The sequence below is a fragment of the Poromitra crassiceps genome, assembly GCF_964638095.1.
Source record: "Poromitra crassiceps genome assembly, chromosome: 26".
Classification (NCBI taxonomy): domain Eukaryota; kingdom Metazoa; phylum Chordata; class Actinopteri; order Beryciformes; family Melamphaidae; genus Poromitra; species Poromitra crassiceps.
Genome location: NC_139640.1, coordinates 2,945,764 through 2,952,516, shown reverse-complemented (window position 1 = coordinate 2,952,516; position 6,753 = coordinate 2,945,764).

Genomic DNA, 6,753 nt, shown 5'->3' with positions numbered 1-6,753 from the left:
ACAACACACCTGGCAGGTGTGTATCTGACTGAGCTAGAGCCAGGGACTGTCTAGTCTAGTTTCCTTCATCAGCTTATTGATATCAGTTCAACAAATTGTTTGCAGCAATTTGGTGCAACACCCCCCCCCCTCCTATCAATTGTGTTAGGGTATGGTCGTGGTTAAGAAAACCCTCATCTTAACCACATCTATTTTACTTGCTGCATGTTCTGTGTGTTTGAGCTGGGCTGTAGTCCAGTGGTGAAAGACCATGCCTTCCAACCCAAAGGTTTGTGGTTTGAATCCCGGTACGGACACTAAAACCTTTTCAAGTCTTTCATTAGGGAAAGCCATAACAAAACTGCCTAGAGATCCATTGTAAGTTACCTAGGCTGATGGTCTAGGGCAGAGGTTCTCAAATGTTTTTCAGCCAAGGACCCCTTACAAGATAGAAAATATACCGGGGACCCCCTCATTCCGATTTGTGATTTTGGGCTAAGCTTAATTGTTTCCACGGTAACGTGCTTGACTTTTAATTTGATAGGTTTGTTATTAGAATGTAATCCATGAACCATTTTAGATTTAAAGCATAAACTATTTTCGCTGAACTATGAAGATTTTGCAAAAAAAAATATATATATATTTTTTTATTACATTACATTTACATTACGTCATTTAGCAGACACTTTTGTTTTGTCCAAAGCGACTTACAATATCACACTTTGTCAACAGTACAGAAAACCACTATGCAACACAGCCACAGCCACAGCTGGTGATATTTTTTACCGAGCCTTTGGCCAGAGTGGCGCTGTTGAGCGCTCTGACGGCTGGGAGCTCTAACCTGGAAAAAATATCACCAGCACAGACTTCAGATGAAAAGAGGCATTTATGAGCAGCGTCGAGCTTTCTAACCCCGACGTCGAGAAGCTATGAACTCTTCTTCTCAATATGTGGCTTTGAAATGTTTCTGTGACACTTGTAAATACGTCTGTATCGCTGATGTAGACGGCTTGGGAGTCAGAGTGACAGGCAAGTCTATGTACGGAGATGGGACTCTTGTAGGGTAGCATAGTCTACACAGAAAGAGGAGAAACGGTGCTACTGACGGCCCTGCCTTGTCACGCCCCTCCTCAGTCTTACTGGTCCCCTCTGACCGGCTCCTCCCCCAACAAATATCTCCACCAGCTTTACCACCATGAGCTTCCTCAGCTCCATGCACACCATTTACCACCTGCACAAAGACTGCCCACCAGACAAACATATAAAATATATATATACTCAGACGACGTGCTGACGAACGAGAAAAGCGGACGAGCCCCCAATTATGTTAGGAACTGGCCTCGGGGAAGGCGACGGCAACACAAAAGTGCCCCCACTCTTCCCACTCCCAAAGATGATCAGCCAAACCACCATCACAAGTTCACAAGTAGCAGGTTTAGTTTCAGAGCACAGCATGGCCCCAACACAACAAATCAAACTAATCCCCAACCTTAAACTTACCAAGAAAAGGATGGATTAAAAAAAAAATAGACACAGCTCTCACCTATAAGCTCCTACAAAATAAACATGAGAAAATGTTACAAAACTAAAGGGCTTCTCCCTCCTACTTTCTGCTACTTGGGTAAGAGTTATTTACTGTAAAAATGTATAGATTTGGAAGGTAGCTATTTACAGTTTGGACTGCACAAGTCTACCCAGACAAGGACAGATCTTAAAGTTCTAAAGAACTACAAAAGTAGGCCTACACACAGTGCCTACCTGACAGAACAAAGAGTCAGCAGAGCAGCCATCATCGGTGGCAATGACTGCAAGGGATGGCATCCCCAAACCCATTTAACAGTGCAGACACAGGAAGTTGATGAAATAAAAGTTTATTTGCTATTACATCATTCCAAGTGTGTAATTGAACATAGTCCACTCATTGTTCTCCCATATGATATCTCTGTTGACTATTTGCTGTGTTTTGTTAAGTAGGAACTGTGTATGCCTACTTCATTCTTCAGAACTTAAAGATGTGTTATCTTGGTGGACCTGTGCAGTTTAAACTGTAAATAGCTACTTCCAGCTCTACACTTTTGTACACTAACATCTTACCCAAGTAAGTAGGAGGGAGAAGCCATTTAGTTTTTTGTAACATTTTCTCATGTTTATTTTGTAGGAGCTTATAGGTGAGAGCTGCCTTTTATTTAATCCATCCTTTAGGTAAGTTTAAGGTTGGGGATTAGTTTGATTTGTTGTGTTGGGGCCATGCTGTGCTCTGAAACTAAACCTGCTACTTGTGAACTTGTGATGGTGGTTTGGCTGATCATCATTGGGAGTGGGAAGAGTGGGGGCACTTTTGTGTTGCGGTCCCGTTCCCCGAGGCCGGTTCCTAACATAATTGGGGGCTTGTCCGCTTTTCTCATTCGTCAGCACGTCGTCTGAGTATATATATATATTTTATATCTTTGTCTGGTGGGCAGTCTTTGTGCAGGTGGTAAATGGTGTGCATGGAGCTGAGGAAGCTCATGGTGGTAAAGCTGGTGGAGATGTTTGTTGGAGGTGGAGCCGGTCAGAGGGGACCAGTAAGACTGAGGAGGGGCGTGACAAGGCAGGGCCGTCAGTAGCACCGTTTCTCCTCTTTCTGTGTAGACTGCTACCCTACAAGAGTCCTGTCTCCGTACATAGACTTGCCTGTGACTCTGACTCCCAAGCCGTCTACATCAGTGATACAGACATATTTACAAGTGTCACAGAAACATTTCAAAGCCACATATTGAGAAGGGTTCATAGCTTCTCGACGTCGGGGTTAGAAAGCTCGACGCTGCTCATAAATGCCTCTTTTCATCTGAAGTCTGTGCTGGTGATATTTTTTCCAGGTTAGAGCTCCCAGCCGTTAGAGCGCTCAACAGCGCCACTCTGGCCGAAAGCTCAGTAAAAAGTATCACCAGCACAGACTTCAGATGAAAAGAGGCATTTATGAGCAGCGACAAGCTTTCTAACCCCGACGTCGAGAAGCTATGAACTCTTCTTCTCAATATGTGGCTTTGAAATGTTTCTGTGACACTTGTAAATACGTCTGTATCGCTGATTTAGACGGCTTGGGAGTCAGAGTGACAGGCAAGTCTATGTACGGAGACTCTTGTAGGGTAGCATAGTCTACACAGAAAGAGGAGAAACGGTGCTACTGACTGCCCTGCCTTGTCACGCCCCTCCTCAGTCTTACTGGTCCCCTCTGACCGGCTCCTCCTCCAACAAACATATCCACCAGCTTTACCACCATGAGCTTCCTCAGCTCCATGCAAAGCCACCTTGACTAACACCATTTACCACCTGCACAAAGACTGCCCACCAGACAAACATATAAAATATATATACACACACTCACAGACGACGTGCTGACGAATGAGAAAAGCAGACGAGCACCCAATTATGTTAGGAACCGGCCTCGGGGAACCGGACCGCAACACAAAGTGCCCCCACTCTTCCCACTCCCAAGGATGATCAGCCGAACCACCATCACAAGTTCACAAGTAGCAGGTTTAGTTTCAGAGCACAGCATGGCCCCAACACAACTAACCAATCAAACTAATCCCCAACCTTAAATTTACCTAAGAAAAGAAAATGATGGATTAAATAAGAGACACAGCTCTTACCTATAAGCTCCTACAAAATAAACATCAGAAAATGTTAGAAAAAACTAAAGGGCTTCTCCCCCTACTTTCTGCTACTTGGGTAAGTGTTATTTACAGTGTACAAAAGTGTAGATCTGGAAGGTAACTATTTACAGTTTAGACTGCACAGGTCTACCAAGATAAAGACACATCTTAAAGTAGGTCTACACACAGTTCCTACCTGACAGAACACAGCAGTCAGCACAGCAGCCATCATCGTTGGGAATGAGGAGAGCAAAGGGCGACAGGATGGCATCAGCTGGCTTAAATGCTCTCCACCAGCCCATCAGCCAGCAGCAATCTGACACCTGACCAGGCCAATTAGGATGAACACCACCTGCATCTCATTTCTCAATCACACACACACAGAGGAGGAAAGGAATGATGTTAACACATGAGAGAAATATACAAGGACTGAATGTGAACATTAGCTTCTGTAGCTAATTGAGTTTATAATGACTCCTTGGGACACATTGTATATTAGCCTGTATTATCCCATACATGTAAAAAGCAGCTGTGATGGCAAAAATTAGGCTTACAACATATACAGTATATAAAATATGTGACTGTGTGTGTGTTTTGTACATGATTAGTTCATTAACTATGGGCTTAATTATAAATGAGTTCTGACTGAACGTTACTATAAAGCACACATGGGCAACATACGGCCCCCTGTGTGGCCCGCGATGGAATTGCAAAATTCTTCTGTTATAGCATTTCAGTCTGGAATATGGAATATTTTTCAATAATCTTTATGACTAAAAGGCCAAAAGTAATCTCATGTGTAAGAAATGGCTGTTCTACATTGAGGTAGAAATTTAAATAATTAACTTGTTGGTTTTGGATTTATTTAGCTTCAAGAGTGCATTTTTGTTCGTGTGACCCTCAACACAGGCTTTGAGAATCCCGGGCCACTTACTGATACTTATGCTTAAATTAACCCACTCATATTCTGGTTTATTTCAAGAAAAACATTTCGGATAGTGGAAATTCTAATTGGCTGGTAACTTTAAAATCTAGCAGCCATATTGGCAGGTGGTGAAAAAAGTTAATTTCAAGCCCTGCAGGGAGAGTGTGGTGACATAGGAGTGAGTGAGGAAAAGGATCAAATATTGGTGGTTAAGACTGAATAATGACATCACAACTGTTAATTTAAAATGAGTTATTCCTCTAAACCTGGCTTCAAATGCCCCAATTTTTTCACGCTGGCGCCGTTCAGCCCTCAGCAAAATCTGGTAGCGAGGACTTTTTTTGTGGCCCTCTCTATCATCAAAGTTGCCCATCCATGGGTTACGGCATGACAATATTTCTTCGGCCCCCGGCAACAATCTGGATTTCTCATGTGGCCCCCCATGAAAAATAGTTGCCCACCCCTGGTCTAGGGGTTAAGGCGATCACCTTAACAGACCGCATTGTATGCGGAGAAGTGCAGGTTCAATTCCTGCAGGGGATTTGAAGTCGTCTCCCCACCCCTCCCTCATCCCATCCCTCCCAACTATGCATTCATGCGAGGCCGAAATTATATTCTCTAAATACTATTGCAAGAAAGGTTTAAGCATACTTTCGTCAACCCTGTTACCCTAGAATGGTAACAGGGTTGACAAACCATGTTGTTGGCAACCATTACTAGCCATCTGGTAAAGGTGCTAATACCACATGGTGTGCATTCATGAGAGGCCAAAATTATATTCTCTAAATACTAGGGCTGTCAAACGATTAATTTTCTTAATCGCAATTAATCTCTTTGTATCGCATGTTTACAATGCCATTATTTTGCATTGTAAAGCATTTTTAATTAGATATTAATAATTCTTACCAGTGTGTCGTGATTGGGAATCAAATTAATGCAAATAAATGTACTTTGTGATCTTGAATTTTAGATTTATTTTCACTTGACTACAAGTACGGGTGCCACGAAGGGACAAAATAGCGGCACGCGATTAACGTGATTAAAAAAACAAAAACACGTTATGCAGAGACAAACATAATTAGTTTTCAATTAACCACACAATACAACAAGAGTCCCCTTCAACACAACTATTATTACATTGACTTTCCCATACGTCAAACCTAATCATTTATAATGACTCCAAGTGGTTTAACCCCTCAAAAATTGGTTTTACAGTTTTTCACAATTGTTTAAACACATTAATTGGAACATCAGACACAATGTGCACAACCTGAAACTGAACATGCAAAGGCATAATTCTACTGATAAAGCATTCATACTATAGTGTTTTCCATTCTGCACACCAGTGTTCAATGGTGCTTAGAAATGTCTACTCATATGATGTATGTGTTCGTCATTTGAAAAGAAAATACCATTTAGTGAAGAGTTAACACTGTTTTGAGGGCAAAGTGTGCTTTTGCAAGAGAAGTGTAGGATTTTGCATTTTGTGTGTGAGTTTTGAGATTTGTGTTTAGGGTTTTGAGAAAGTGAGGTAGTCTATCGGGAAATGTGTTTAAGCAATTGTGAAAAACTGTAATCAATTAAACCCCCCCTACTCAACCACACTTGGCATGTTCCACTGCTCCCCGTCTACAAGTGAGGTTGGACCATGGGTTGGACCCATCTGCCTCCGTTTCGCCTCCTCAGTCCAGACCAGGAAACTGAGAACTGAGAAGAGGTGAGAAAACACACGGGGGTACAAACGTTTTGCACAATGTTTCCCAATAAAGTCATTAGCTAATAAAATGTCTCTGTGTTGTTATTCAACTGTTTGAATGGATTTTACAACGTGAGAGATTGCAGGATTACGTGGACACAGCACACAGAGTGTTAACTATCACCCAGGCAGGAAGGCTTCCCCGCACGGCTGAGACGCTGCAGTGACATGGGTGACAGACTACAGTGAAGACACACATCTCCAATCCAACCCAAACAGCTCCACTTAACCACCACCTCTTATGTAGCCCCCAAGGTGTAATGTATTTACAATATTTACAAACAACGACACTGGATGAAATAGGCCATGGCCATCACGGGGGAAAGCTCTCCATTCACCAGCGTCATTTCCCTTGAATTAAACATAGCTAAAAGCTGTTGTGTGGTGGGGCTGCGCAGACAACAAATGTAAGAAATCAGCAGTTCAAGTTTTTTTGTACTCCTGAGCAAAACAAG